General features: G+C 47.6%; 1 protein-coding gene and 1 pseudogene across 2 annotated transcripts in view; one reads left to right on the forward strand and one right to left on the reverse strand.

The window, feature by feature from the left end:
* MAPK1 (mitogen-activated protein kinase 1) overlaps positions 1 to 15,270 on the forward strand; it is a 105,628-nt gene that overhangs the window by 31,644 nt on the left and 58,714 nt on the right. The window lies entirely within an intron of this gene.
* On the reverse strand, positions 7,886 to 9,005 carry LOC100345022 (small ribosomal subunit protein uS3-like; annotated as a pseudogene).

Raw genomic sequence — 15,270 nt, forward strand, 5'->3', positions numbered from 1 at the left:
CTGGCCATCCTCTGGGGCAGGCTGAAAAGCTGCATCCTTGCCCCTTCTGGCAGTGGTTCTGTGCAGCGCTTTCATTGTGTTAGGAACCAGATGTGTGTATTGCCCAAGAGATAACATGGAGAGAAAAGAAAAGGAAGTGATGTCAGAAAGCTTTCCATAGTCACTTGGACAACGCAGTTTTGAGCAGTTGTACAAGCCCTCGTAGTTCTGCTTGAGCAGGCCCCTGTGGAATTCTCGTGGGCTTCTGCTGTCCTTGGGGATCCTTTGTGAACATGCACAGGTTATTAGAATGCAGAACCTCGAGCCAGGACCTGAGGGCTGCAGGGTTGGATTGAGGAGCTGGAATGTCATCAGGAGCCAAGGCCTCGTGTTTGGGTGCATGTGGCCCATGCCAGCATCCTCAGTCCCCAACATAGACATCCTTCTGCCAGCCTGGCTGACAGCTCTGCTGCTCTGAGAGAAGAGCTGGTTGGTCCAGCTCTGACTTTGATGGGTTCTGTCACAGCTAGGTGTGACCACATCGCCAGGATCAGGAGCAGTACTCTGACAGGGCACAGACAAGACGGGACAGTGGGTAAGGGTGCTGTGGGCTGGGCAGGTACCCCCACAGTAAGGTGTCTGTCTGTCACAGAGGTTTTGTTCTGTGGGTAGATGTGAAATAAAAACCGAGTGTCCACACTTTCAAGATGTTCCCTGGATGATGGCAATGCCTCCTCAGACTGGGAAATCACTTTATTCCAGTACGTGTGAGAAAAGGAATCACTTTGTACTTATGTGAGGCTAAACAAGAAGTGAACTAAAGTAATAAGGACTAACAATGTGAACATTTCGTTCACATTGAGCTAAAATGAATAAATGAACTAAAGTAATAAGAAACACTTGTTGAACATTTGCTTTGTGCTAGACAATGGTAGGAGTGTGTAATGTCCTTTATTGTGTTCCTCCACGTTTCCTCTGCTGCTGCCTTTTGTCACGAGTTATTTCTTGGTTTTACCTGTGTCGCTCTGCTTTTTATGTCCTTTTGTCCTGTTCCTTGTTGGTTCTTTTTTTTTTTTAAGGCACACATTCATTTAGTACAAATTTTATGTAGTGTGATAGCCTTTTTGTTTGCTTGCCTTTTTTTTTTTTTTTTTTTTTTTTTTAAGATTTATTTATTTGAAAGGCAGAGTTACAGAGAGGCAGAGAGAGAAAGATAGGTCTTCCATCCGCTGCTTCATTCCCCAGATGGCCGCAATAGCCAGAGCTATGCCAATCCGAAGCCAAGAGCCAGGAGCTAGGAGCTTCTTCCAGGTCTCCCACATGGGTGCAGGGACTGAAGAACTTGGGCCATCTTCTGTTGCTTTCCCAGGCCACAGCAGAGAGCTGGATTGGAAGCGGAGCAGCAGGGATTAGGGCTGGCGCCGCGGCTCACTAGGCTAATCCTCTGCCTTGCGGCGCCGGCAGGGCACCGGATTCTGTCCTGGTTGCCCCTCTTCCAGGCCAGCTCTCTGCTGTGGCCAGGGAGTGCAGTGGAGGATGGCCCAAGTGCTTGGGCCCTGCACCCCATGGGAGACCAGGAAAAGTACCTGGCTCCTGCCATTGGATCAGCGCGGTGCACCAGCCACAGCGCGCTGGCTGCGGCGGCCATTGGATGCGTGAACCAATGGCAAAGGAAGACCTTTCTCTCTTTCTCTCTGACTGTCCACTCTGCCTGTAAAAAAAAAAAAAAAAAAAAAAAAAAAAAAAAAAGAAGAAGAACCGGTGCCCATATGGGATGCCAGCACTGCAGGCAGCAGCTTTACCTGCTACACCACAGTACTGGCCCCCTGTTCTTTTTAAAATCTGTTTTATACACAGACACATTCACACACACACACACACACACATTCACACCTAGAAACCAATATATACACGTGCAAATATAACTTAACATCAGCTTCTTCTTCTTCTTCCTTTTTTTTTTTTTTTTTTTTTTTTTTTTCAAGAAAAGGTAGAGTTAGATCTCTCATCTGCTTGTTCAGTCCCCAGATGACCACAGTTGTTGGGGCTGAGCCAGCCTGAAGACAGGAGTCTGGAATTCCATCTGGGTCTGTCACTAGGGTGCAAGGGCCCAAGCACTTGGGCCATTTTTGGAGTACTTTTTAAAAACTTTTTATTGATTTGTATATCCTTTCAGACTTAACTAAAAAGTTGCCAAGTTAGTACAGGGAATTCCCATATACCACCTTGCCTTCATATTTATATCTTATATATCTGTAGTAATATTATCCAACAAGGAAATAAGATTTTTCAAACTTTCTGTTTGTTTGTTTACAAGACAGATTTCCCACCTTCTGGTTTACCCCTCGTGACAACAGCCAGGCCGAGCTGGGATTCAGAATTCATTCTGGGTCTCCCGCATGGGTGGCAGGGAACCCAGCTGCTGAAGATGTTCCCTGCATCTGGGAGGCATCCCACATTGCACATTGGCAGGAGGCTGTACTAGGGAGCAGAGCTGGGGCTTTGCACCCGGCTGCCGGTGTGGGATACAGTGTACGAGAGGCCTCTTTCCCACCCCAGAACCTGGGCACTGAAACTGCTGCCATGCTGCTGTTAGCTGGACACGACCTTGTTTGAATGCTCCTGTTTTCTCTTCTGGGATCTCCTGCGACATCGAGTTGTTACATCTCCTGAGTCTCTTCCTCCCCTTTGTGATCGTGGTGCTATTGAAGAGTTACTGGACTGTTACTGTATAGACTCAGTTGAGGTTTGTCTGAGATTATACACTTAAAAAAATTATCTGAAAGGCAGAGTGACAGAGAGTGAGGAATTGATAGAGACAGGAGAATCTTTCCCAGGTAAGTTAGCAGGGAGCTGGATAGGAAGTGGAGCTCAGATGGAATGGCTGCCGGCAGTAGCTTAACCTGTTACACCATAGTGCAGCCCTTTTGTATCCTTTTGTAGTTCATGAATATCTTGACAGATGTGCTTTGAGACTGTGATAACATTTCCACTTAGTCTGGTTATCACTGTGGAATTTGCCTAATGGTGATTTTTCTGTTTACTTCACTCCTGTAAGGAAGAATGGGCTTCTCTCCATTTATTGTGACTTATATATGAGAGGTCTTCAAACAGTAAAAAATGCATACCAAGATAAACTTACCTTGTGATCCCATTTTTCTACAGATTCTTTGAAGGACCTTTGTAATGCTTTTGCCAAGTTGGCTGTCATTATCTTTGACGTTCTTATTTGGTCAGTCCTGTTGATGTGGTAGTTTCAGAATTGCTGACCCGTTTCCTTGTGAGAAACAGAGTTAGCAGACTGCGGGCCTTTCTGACTGGCTTTACAGTATCCAGTTACAGCACTGCTTTCCAGGATTTCCTACCCATGCTTGTTACTTTCACAGCATGCTCAGTTCCTTGCACATCCTGATTGGTTTCACTTTTATTTTTTGGGTTTTTTTTTTTTAAGATTTTTTAATTTATTTGAAAGGCGCAATTGCAGATACGCAGAGGCATAGAGAGAGAGATTCCATCTGCTGGTTCACTCCCCAAATTTCTGCAGCAACGAGAGCTAAGAGCTTCATCTGCGTCTCACATGTGGGTGCAGGGGCCCAAGCATGTGGGCCATCTTCTGCTTTCCCAGGCACATCAGCAGGGAGCTGGATCGGAAGTGGAGCAGCCCTGGCCCTGGTTTTACTTTTTTGAGTGTGTGGTCTTTGACCAGGGTTCTGCAGAACTCTGCGGAAATGTGAATCAGGAGTTTCCGCCTCCCCTCCACCCCGCCCTTTGCTCCTTTCCACCCGTCCTGACTGGCAGCTGGTAGCCAGTCTCCAGTCTCCTGTCCTGCCTGTGTTTGTTTTATACATATAAGCAGATGTATGAGTATTTTGTAATTATTCCTTTTCTCTGCGACAGACATCATAATCTAAATCCCTTTTGGACTTTTCGCTCCACAGTGTGTCTCAGAGTTCACACCATCAGTTCTTAGAGATCTTCCTGGTTCATTTTTCCAGTTACACATTGTTTCATCCTGGGCTACTTCAGTATATCCAACCCCCTCCACGTGTGATGTGTGGATATTTACAATGTTTGCAGTATTCTGCAGTGAATACCTTGGACCACGTGTGTATTCCTATCATTGCACGTTTATCTCCAGAGTGTTCTTGTGAGTGAGGTGACTGATCTACAGATAGGTGCACTTATATAGTTTCCTTAGGTGTTGCCAAATTTCCCCCAGAAGGGTTGTGCAGTTGGCATTCTCACCAGCGATGCGTGAGGGCTCCTTGTGTGTAACGCTTCACGTACATGTGGTGGTTACCAGTTTCTGTTGAGGATCTTCCCTTTTCTTGTCTACTTCCTCTTCATGACGGGTTACAGAAACTTTTTAATGGAAAGAAGTGGCATTAGTTTTCCAGAGCTAACTGGAGACTTTCTTGCTGGAGTTTGGGAGTGATAATTATGGGTTCCATTTTTCTGCTTTACCTGGTTTAGCGTCTGTTGTGTACCATCCTGCCACCTGCTTAGTTGAGCAGGCCGCTCTTTCCAGTCTAGGTAGTAATGCTGAGGCCTCCAGGTGACCATTTCCCCATCTCGGAGTCCGTGTGCACGCGTCTGAGGCAGCTGTGCAGTGTTTCTGACAGGGAGGCGGTTCTTACTCACCACCCCTTCATGCTTCAGTGAGTGGTCGGCCATCTGAGCGTCTCCCCCCAAGGGGAGGGAGGGGCGCCTCAGGAAGTGGGCGCCTGCTCTGCAGCCCTCTGCCCTTACGGTTTTCTCAGTGGGCTGGTCCTCGTTGGCTGCACTCTGGATTCTGTCTGCTGACCACTCCACAGACCAGATTCTCCTTCCTCTTGATCTCTCAGGAACTGTGGTGTCTATTGTCTGGTTTGCTCACAGGCTTGAGAAGGTCCCCTGTCATGACTGACATCAGTAAGCATCTCTTACTGGTCACCTTTGCCTGTTAGGATCTCTTCCTCACCTTGCTGTGTCTGCTTTGTAGTCACATCTTCTACCTTTACACCTGCTCTCCCACTCCCACACCCCTTTACAGAACATGGTTGCCTCTTGTTTCAGGCTTATTCTGAGGAAAATTACCTGAATAGCAGCTAGGACCTTCCACGTGGGTAGCATACTTTGGGGAATAGTACAGTTTCTGTCTGCCTGAGTTTCTTCATCTATAAAGTAGGAATTGTGTTCCATAGAAGATGATTTTTCTAAACTTAGCACTAGTGCCAGAGACCATGATGGTTGGATTACTGAGTTGCTTTTTTATTTTGTTACCTGCTCCTGGTCCAGAGGTACATGGAGCTGCCTGTGCTGCTACACTTGAATGCTTGTTCTTAGTCTTTGTTGATATCACCAACAGCAGCTCACTGCTAACCAGACTCACTTGGATTGTTGTAAAATTCTTTTTCTTTTTTTCTTTTTTTTTTTTTTAATTATTTACTTACTTGAGAGGAAAAGACAGATCTTCCATCTACTGGTTCACTCCACAAATGGTCCCGTGGGTGTCACGGGCCAAGTAGGTGTGCCATCCCCTCCTGTGTTCCCAAGCACATTAGCAGGGAGCTAGATCAGAAGTGGAGTAGCTGGGCTTGAATCCGGGTTCAGAGATATAGGATGCCAGGGGCAGGGGCAGCAGCTTAGCCCTTCGTGCCACCTTGTAAAGTTCTTCAGCATGGAGGAGGGAGGGCTGAGGAAGGAAGTGGTGGGTTATCACTAAGTGGGTGGCCTATCTGCTTCCTCGGGACCGACATTTCTGTCTCGCGACAAGTTGGGAGCACAGTTGGCACAGGGTTACTTGGAGTCCTGCTTTGGACTGGGGGCTTCCTGTGGCGTAGAATACTGAGTGTGGCTCTGCTTCAAATAAAGACGCTTGGCTGTGGCTTTGAAAGCATGGTGGATTGTCAGGATATCTTAGATCTAGTGAAGCAGACTTATTTTTCCTATTCATGAGGAGACAAACGTTAGTTAGTTTTTCTTTTAATAATTTGTGTCCTTCAGTCCACCAAAGCTTTGTGAAACCTCTACTGAATGTAGGTTGCTGCAAGTCCTTGTTTCTGTGTCCACACATACGTGTGCACAAACCTTTGTGCATAGTAAATGCTTTGGTTTGTTAGGCTCATATTCAAAAGAAGCCTGCGTATGGAACAGGCCAGTCTTCTTTTTGTCAGTTGGCCAGCACTGTGAGAGCACACAGGTAGGCCATGGCTGAGCCAGCACTAAGACTCAGACCTCCTGATGTGAAGTCTGGTCCTTTTCCTTTTTAGAGTATCCCATGAAAAATGTAGTAAGATGATAATAAAATAATTTTTAAAAGACCACATCACCGTTTCTGGAAGGCCGCTGTCTTTCAGTCTGTGTCTACTGTTTCTGTAATCCTCACAGCCCTTTATCTTTCTTGATTTTTCAGCCAAGCCAAGGGCCACTTGAGATGTTAGAGTGAAAGGCTAGGGGCAGAATAAGAACTATCCCTGGGTCTTTGGCCTCTGTTTTGTTACTGAAGAGACTGGAAGGTTCAGGTACAGCTAACAGAGTCTGCTGGAGACCTGTGCTCTCCACAGCACCTTGTCCTGGGTGACCATGTCCACGTCACTGACATCGGAGTCTGAGCTCTGGTCCCTGTGGTGTATTGGAGCACTGACTCTTCATATAAAAAAAAATAGGGATAAATACAGCACAGCCGCTATTGCTGGTTTCATTGCTAAAACTTTCATTTGCTCACTTAATGGTTTGCACCCTCTAAAAAACCTTTGCACTGGCTTTCTTGGTTGTGAATTGGGGAAGAACAAAGCTGAAGTCAGGAATCCATTTTCTGTTAAAGCACTCATTAGCACTTCTACCTGTCTATTTTTGGAACATTAATTTGGATCAGTTTAACTAACTTAGCATCTGATGACAAGTTAATTTTTATCTGTGAAATGAAGTACTGTAGTTTTGTGTTCAGATAATTAAAGTTCACCAAAATGGGTAGCTTAGAGAACAGCTTAATAGCGTTCTCTAAAAATAACCCATTCACAGTTGATAGGTGGCACTTTAGTTGCCTAACAGTGTGTACAGTAAATGGTGTTCGTGCGGGATAGACGTCTGCTTTATGTGACAGCCTTCATCATCCACACATGTTATTGCGCCTCTGCTCTGAGGTCTGACTGTGGTGACAGGAGGATGGGCAGAAAGCCTGCACGGAGCAGGAGTGTTGTGTCACAGTTGTGGAAGGCCAGATCCTATTGATCCTACTGCTGTTACCCAAAGCCTGCTTGCAGCATTTTCCCTGGAATTGCCTTCTCTGTGCTTTATGAACTTGGGAAAGAAAATCAATCACAAAATTTTTTTTTAGCAAAACTCAAATTTTTAAAAACCATGTTTTTGAAGTATAATTTACGTGTTGTAAGGTTCATCTTTTGTATGTGTACAGTTAAGTGAAATCTTTTTTTTTTTTTTTTTTTTTTTTTTTTGACAGGCAGAGTGGACAGTGAGAGAGAGAGACAGAGAGAAAGGTCTTCCTTTGCCGTTGGATCACCCTCCAATGGCCGCCGCTGCAGCCGGCGCACCGCGCTGATCCGATGGCAGGAGCCAGGATCCAGGTGCTTTTCCTGGTCTCCCATGGGGTGCAGGGCCCAAGCACCTGGGCCATCCTCCACTGCACTCCCTGGCCATAGCAGAGAGCTGGCCTGGAAGAGGGGCAACCGGGACAGAATCCGGCGCCCCAACCGGGACTAGAACCCGGTGTGCCGGCGCCGCAAGGTGGAGGATTAGCCTATTGAGCTACGGCGCCGGCAAGTTAAGTGAAATCTTGACAAATGTATATATAAGGGGACATCAAAAGGTCATGGAAAAATTGACAGATAAATTTATTTTGGTGTAAGACATTTTTGATGTCCAAAACACTGTTCAAAATACTCGTTTTTGCAAACTTTTTTTTTCTTTGTACAAGATTTTATTAAAGATCTTTACAAGGTAACATCCAGACTTCATACGGCTGCCAAGGAGACCCTGTTATGCTGTGGGGACTGGCTGGGGCGTGGCAGGTGGCTCTGGCTTCCCATTTTCTGCTCCGAGATGGGGGTGGTGGGCAGGATCTCATCTTTGGGTCCACAGTGCTCACGTGGTCAGGCAGGGGCTCCTTGGGGCCAGTCTTACCAGTTGGAACCAGGGCAGCATGATCGTCACCTTGATGCGCAGCACACCCTATCTGAGCAGCACATGGCACACTGTGGTGTCAACATAGTGGGTAACAGGGTCCCTGCTGTGGATCCTCAGGCTGTCCACAAACTTCATGGACTTAGCCCTTTGTCCTCGCAGCTTCCCAGGCACCAGGCCCTCACAGCCCGTCGCTCTGCTCTCCGTGGTGAAGTACAGCGCACTTCCACACAGCAAGCCCTCCTAGGAGTTAGTGACGCGGAGCCTCTGCCTGGGCAGTGACACGCAGGCCCCTCGTGGCCGCCTTGTCAGCATGAGGCGCTACTGAACGACGGCAGTCCATTTCCGGATTCGCCAGCCTTTCTCACAGAGGACGTTCTGTGTCCTGGTGGCTAAAATAACGATTTCGGGGCCCGCGCTGTGGCGCAGCGGGTTAACGCCCTGGCCTGAAGCGCTGGCATCCCATATGGGCACTGGTTCATGTCCTGGCTGCTCTATTTCTCATCCAGCTCTCTGCTATGACCTGGGATAGCAGTAGAAGATGGCCTGAGTCCTTGGACCCCTGTACCCACGTGGGAAACCAGGAGCTCCTGGCTCCTGGCATCGGATCAGTGCAGCTCCGGCCGTTGCGGCCAATTGGAGAGTGAACCAACGGATGGAAGACCCCTCCCTCCCCCCCTCTCTGCTACTCCTCTGTGTAACTGTGACTTTCCAATAAATAATAAATCTTAAAAAAACAATAAAATAATGACTTCTGTCCTGGTTGGACCTCAGCTCCAGAGTAGCCATCTTCAGCCAGCTCCCGGGTGAGAAACTCGTTCAGCTCAGCTTTGAAGATGCCATCAGCAACAAACTTCCTCTTCTTGGAAATTCGCACCGCCATCTTGGCCGCCGCGCGCAGCCGAAAGGAAAGGTTTCACGAATTTTTGGAAGACCTCCTGTGTGCATAGATTTCAAAATTATTTTGCACTAAGTTAAACTTAACTTTTAACGCCACAGCAAAGACACTGAAGGATTGCATCACCTCAGATGGTTGTCTGTGCACCTTTGCGGTCAGACGGAGCCTCTGGCAAGCAGAGACCAGCTTCCTGTCACTATTGGTTAGCTTTAACTTTGGCAGAATTTCATAGAAATGAAATAAAGTAGGTGTTCCTTGTGTCTGAAGCCTTTAGCTTCATATAGTGTTCTTCAGATTCATCTTTGTTTTATATACCAATAGTGCTTCTCTATTGTTGCTGAGTACTATTCCACTGTATGGGTATCCCACAGTTTGGTTACCCTGTATTTTTTCATTAAAAAGTGTGTTTTTTTTATTTTTTATTTTATTATTTTTTTTTAAATAATTTGAGAGGCCGAGACAGTGCTCCAATCTGCCAGTTCATTTCCTAGATGCCCTCAATAGCTGGGACCACACTAAACGAGGAGCCAGAAACTCAAACCAGGTCTCCGACAAGGGTGGCAGGAACCCAGGTGGTTGACCCATCACCTCTGTCTCCCAGGGTCTGCATTAGCAGGAAGACAGAGCTGGGATCAAGCCCAGGTGCTCCCACGTGGGAGGCAAGCTTCCTAAGCACCAGGCTGAAAGCCTGTTCCCTGCCCTTCACTGTTTTTTTTTTTTTAAGATTTATTTGTATCTAAAAGGCAGAATTTTCAGAGAGAACTAGACATCTTCCATCTGCTGGGCCAGGATCCTGGAAGTCCATCCAGGTCCCCCATGTGGGTGGCATGGGTGTGAGTTCTTGGGCCATGTTCTTTGCTTTCTCAGGCAGGGAGCTGGTGTTGAAGCACTGTGCCACGATGCTAGCACTTTTACCTTTGATTTTTTTCTTTTTTAAAAATTACTTATTTTTTGAAAGGCAGAGTCACAGAGAGGGAGAGCCAGAGAGGGGTGAGAGAGATCTTCATTTGCTGGTTCACTCCCCAAATGACTACAAAGGCTAGAGCTGGGCAAGTTCAAAGTCATGAGCTTCTTCCTGGTCTCCCACATGGGTGCAGGGGCCCAAGCACTTGGGTCATCTTCTGCTTTCCCAGGTGCATTAGCAGGGAGGTGGATCAGAAGTGGAGCAGCAGCCAGGACGTGAAGTGGTAACCATATGGGATGCCAGCATCACAGGTGGTGACTACTCGCTACGCTACGATGATGAACATTTTGATTGTTCCAAGTTTGGGGATGTTATGAATAAATGACATTTGTATACATGTCCATGGGCATATGTTTTCATTTGTTTTGGGTAACTACCTAGGCTTAGAATTGCTGGCTTGTATGGAAAGTGTATTTTTCAGGAAATACTGAACTGTTTCCTGTAGTGTGTGTAACATTTTGCTGTCCTAATTGCGAAATGTAGTGGTTTCAGCTTTTCTGTGTCCTCGCCCAAAACTCTGTATGGTCACTCATTTTTATTTTAGCTGCTCCAATGGCTTATGGTTTTAATTTCTGTGTCACATTTTATTTGTGTTGATACACAGAAAGTCTGTTCTTACCTTTCGCCTATCTTGAATGTTGAGTTGCCTGCCATTTCATTTCGAGGTTCTGCGAGCTCTTCATATACTCTAACTACCAGCCCTGTGTGCGGCCCCCAATCCTGCTCACTCACTTTGTCACTCCCGGATCTCCTGTGGCCCCTGCCAGCACTCTGGCGCACACCCTTCAGAGATGCAGTGGTTTTTCTCTTTCTTTGTTTTCACTTGGGAGTGCGGCTGGCTCGTCGTGCCCTTGGGCTGCGGTCCCGAGCTCCTGCAGTGGGCAGGATGCCTTTCCACGGTGCCAGCCTGCTTAAGATGTCAGCCACGTGCTTGTTGCTTGGTCCACACTGCTGTCGCCCATCTCCTGCTGGTTCTATGGCCGTGCTTTGAAAAGTTTCCTTTTTTTTTTTTTCCTCTTTACAGTTCAGTTCCCATCTTAGCTGGAGAGATCTTTTAAAGATATAAATTAGGTGCTTTTATTCCAGGGTTTAGACTAACTGCCAGCTCACTGCCTGTATCTTTATTCTTGATGAAAGCCATGCCCTCTCTGCTTGGTGCACTCTAGCTAGCCACACTGCCTTCTGAGGGTCCACAAGTGCTCCAGCTTCACCCCCACACCGCTGTAGTAGAAAACTTGCCTCCTTGGCCAGCCCTTGACCCTGCCAACTCCTGCTCCCCTTCAGGTCGGCAGTAGATGTCTCTAATTTCCTTGGAGAGGAAGAACTAAGGCCCCTGTTGTCTTTAACAGCACTGATTTGTATTATTTGCATTTTATTTGCATTTTCCTTAACATCTACTGTAAATGCATCTATCTATAATGGTATCCTATTTGTATATCAATAGCTAGGTCTCTTTATTTGTCCCTCGTGAAGTTTATGAGGCAAGTAGATTTCACTGCTGTACACAGTGCCTAATGCAGTGCAGATAATTAATATTTGATAAGGAAATTAAAGGGACTTTAATATCTGAATTTCAATATTTCTTCTTCTTCTTCTTTTTTTTTTTTTTTTTTTTTTTTTTTTGACAGAGTTTGAGAGAAAGGTCTTCCTTCCACTGGTTCACTCCCTAAATGGCATCAATGGCCGGCACTTCGCCAATCCAAAGCCAGGAGCCAGGTGCTTCTTCCTGGTCTCCCATGGGGTGCAGGGCCCAAGCACTTGGGCCATCCTCCACTGCCTTCCCGGGCCACAGCAGAGAGCTGGCCTGGAAGAGGAGCAACTGGGACAGAATCCGGCGCCCCGATCAGGACTAGAACCCCGGGGTGCCGGCGCCGCAGGCGGAGGATTAGCCTAGTGAGCCGCAGCACCAGCCTAAATATTTCTTCTTTAAGTAGTTCTGGGTCACTTTTTAAAAAAGATTTACTAAAAAAAAAAAAGATTTTATTTGAAAGGCAGAGTTACAGAGAAAAGGTAGAGACAGATCTCCCATCCCCTGGTTCAGTGGGTGCAGGGGCCCAAGAACTTGAGCCATTCTCCACTGCTTTCCCAGGCGCATTAGCAGAAGCTGGATCAGAACTGGAACAGCTGGGACTCAAACTGGTGCCCATATGGGGTATTGGCCCCTACTTACTTGAAAGGCAGAGTTATGGAAGAGACAGATCCTCCATCTACTGGTTCACTCCCCCAACGCCCACAATGGCTGGAGCTGGGCCATTGTCTTTCCTAGGCATACCAGCAGGGAGCTGGATTGAAAGTGGGGCTGCCAGGACTCCATGCCCACACAGGATGCTGGCCCCTAATACCTGAATATTTTTAAGTTACTCTGTGTGCCTTCTTCAGGATCCCAAACTGACACACATGCCTTTCCCTTGAGTATAGACTTCTGTACAAGTTTCCTGTCTCTAACATTTCTACTGAATTTGTAAATTTTTTTTTGGACAGGCAGAGTGGACAGTGAGAGAGAGACAGAGATAAAGGTCTTCCTTTTTGCCGTTGGTTCACCCTCCAATGGCCGCCACGGCCGGCGCACTGCGCTGATCCGAAGGCAGGAGCCAGGTACTTATCCTGGTCCCCCATGGGATGCAGGGACCAAGCACTTGGGCCATCCTCCACTGCACTCCCTGGCCACAGCAGAGAGCTGGCCTGGAAGAGGGGCAACCGGGACGGAATCCGGCGTCCCGACTGGGACTAAAACCCGGTGTGCCGGCGCCGCAAGGCGGAGGATTAGCCTATTGAGCCACGGCACCGGCCCTGAATTTGTAAATTGTCCTGAGAGTTCTCAGTATTTTTTGTGTTTTGGATCCTTTAGGCCAGGGTTGGAGAAACTTGAAGCCTTTTTTCTGCCAAGGACCCTTTAGATTTGTGTGGATGTGTATTAGTTATTTGAAAGAGTTACAGAGGTAGAGACAAAGAGAGGTCTTCCATCTACTGGTTCACTCCCCAAATGGCCACAGTGGCCGGAACTGAGCTGATCCAAAGCTAAGAGCTTCTTCTGGGTCTCCCACTTCCGTGTAGGGGCTCAAGGGAGTTGGGCTGTCTTCCACTGCTTTCCTGTGCCATAGCAGAGAGCTAGATCAGAGGCTCAAACCAGTGCCCATATGGGATGCCAGCGCCTAAGGCTCTGACCTCTACACTAATAGAAATTCTTTTTAAGATTTTATTTATTTATTTGAGAGAGTTAGACAGTGAGGGGGAGAGACAGAGAGAAAGGTCTTCCTTCCGTTGGTTCACTCAGCAAATGGCCCCAATGGCCAGAGCTGTGCTGATCCAAAGCCTGGTGCCTCTTCCTGGTCTCCCACGTGGGTGGAAGGGTCCAAGGACTTGCGCCATCTTCCACTGCTTTCCCAGGCCACAGCAGAGAGCTGGATTGGAAGAGGAACAGCCGGAACTAGAACCGGCGCCCATATGGGATGCTAGCGCCGCATGTGGAGGATTAACCTGTACCACGGCACCAGCCCCATTGATAGAAGAAATCTTAAAATCAAGAAATCTTTAATGTGTGCTTCTTTGTTAATGCTTTACAATAGCAGTGTCAGGCTGCAGGTGGCAGCTATGGTGCACTCAGAAGGGATGATTATAAAAGCTTTGAGAATTACAGGTGCGATCTTTTCATTGGTCATCCTGTTTCTGGGTTTAGCCTCCCTCAGTCAGTCCTGTGCCTGTACTTCTGTTACTGCATTCACTTAGTGTTATCAAGATGCAGATTTCTCACTCTGATATCAGCTTTTGCTCTCCCTCTAAACAGATTGTGAACTCCAGCTACATTCAGCTGTCCAGCCCTTGTACTCAGTCTTCTATGGTTAGCGCCTACAGCTCCTCCCTCCTGCAGTCCTAGTGTTTCTCAAGGACTGCCTGTGGAGCTCCTTCCTGCATTTTAAGGCACTCTTGAAATCCTGCCTTCTGAAAGAAGTCCACAGATATATTTTTTTAAGGTTTTATTTATTTGAAAGGTAGAGCTACAGCCAGAGAGAGGGAGAGTCAGAGAGGTCTTCCATCTGCTGGTTCATTCCCCAAACTGCTGCAACCTCTAGAGCTGGGCTGATCTGAAGCCAGGAGTTTCTTCCAAGTCTCCCATTTGGGTGCAGGGGCCCAAGCTCTTGGGCCATGTTCCACTGCCCTCCAAGGCCATAGCAGAGAGCTGAATGGGAAGAGGAGCAGCAGGAACATGAACTGGTACCCATATGGGTTGCTGGTTGCCACAGGCAGCTTTACCCACTACACCCCAGCGCAGGCCCCAGGTCTATAGATATTAACATAGAGCAATACTTGACTTGTAAGAAGCAGTTAATAAATCACAGCTGTGGGGCCGGCGCTGTGGCATAGTGGGTAAGGCCGCCGCCTGCGGTGCCGGCATCCCATATAGGCACTAGTTCAAGGCCCGGCTGCTCCACTTCTGATCCAGCTCTCTGCTGTGGCTTGGGAAAGCTGCGGAAGATGGCCCAAGTTCTTGGGCCCCTGCACCCGCGTGGGAGACCTGGAGGCAGCTCCTGGCTACTAGCTTCAGATCAGCGCAGCTCTGGCCGTTGCAGCCAGTTGGGAAGTGAAACAACAGATGGAAGACTCTCTCTCTCTCTGTCTCTCTGCCTCTCCTTCTCACTCTGTGTAACTCTTACTTTCAAATAAATAAATAAATAAATCTTTTTAAAAAAATCACAGCTGTTACTCAGTGAGAACTGTTCACAGAACTCCTTTTCAGTGTTACCTCTGTCACGGGAGTAGAGATCAGGAAGGTGAGGACCAGGGACGTGTTCTTCTGAGTCTCCGACAATGAATGGGACAACGGTCACACAGACCATAAATATAAGAGCAAAAGTTTATTATAGGAAAGTACACTTTAAAAAAAAAGATTTGTTTATTTGGGTTACAGAGAGATCTGTCCGCTGGTTCACTCCCCAAGCAGCTGCAACAGCCAGGGCTGGGTCAGACCGAAGCAGGAGCTTCATCTGGATCTCTTGACCCGGCACCCATTGGGATGCTTTACCTGCTGTGCCACAGTACCGGCCCCAGAAAGTATACTTCCTAAGAGAGTCGAAGCGGGCCAAGAAGCAGAGCTCGGACTGAGGCTGAAACTTGAGGCCCTGCATGTGAAAAGTGTCTGTGTACAGGTGAGGGGCTCCTGGTGTGGCCGTGGAGTCCCTGGTGTAGAGGTCCTCTGGCCCTGTCCTTTCCCTCACACGGCTCTGAGTGAGGGGCTGTCAAGCCTGCAGGCTCTTTTCCTCCGTTTTCCCAGTCAGCCCTCTCTTGGCCCCTGCCTCCTGCCTCAAAGCCT

The sequence above is a fragment of the Oryctolagus cuniculus genome, chromosome 21 (genome assembly GCF_964237555.1).
Source record: "Oryctolagus cuniculus chromosome 21, mOryCun1.1, whole genome shotgun sequence".
Taxonomy (NCBI): domain Eukaryota; kingdom Metazoa; phylum Chordata; class Mammalia; order Lagomorpha; family Leporidae; genus Oryctolagus; species Oryctolagus cuniculus.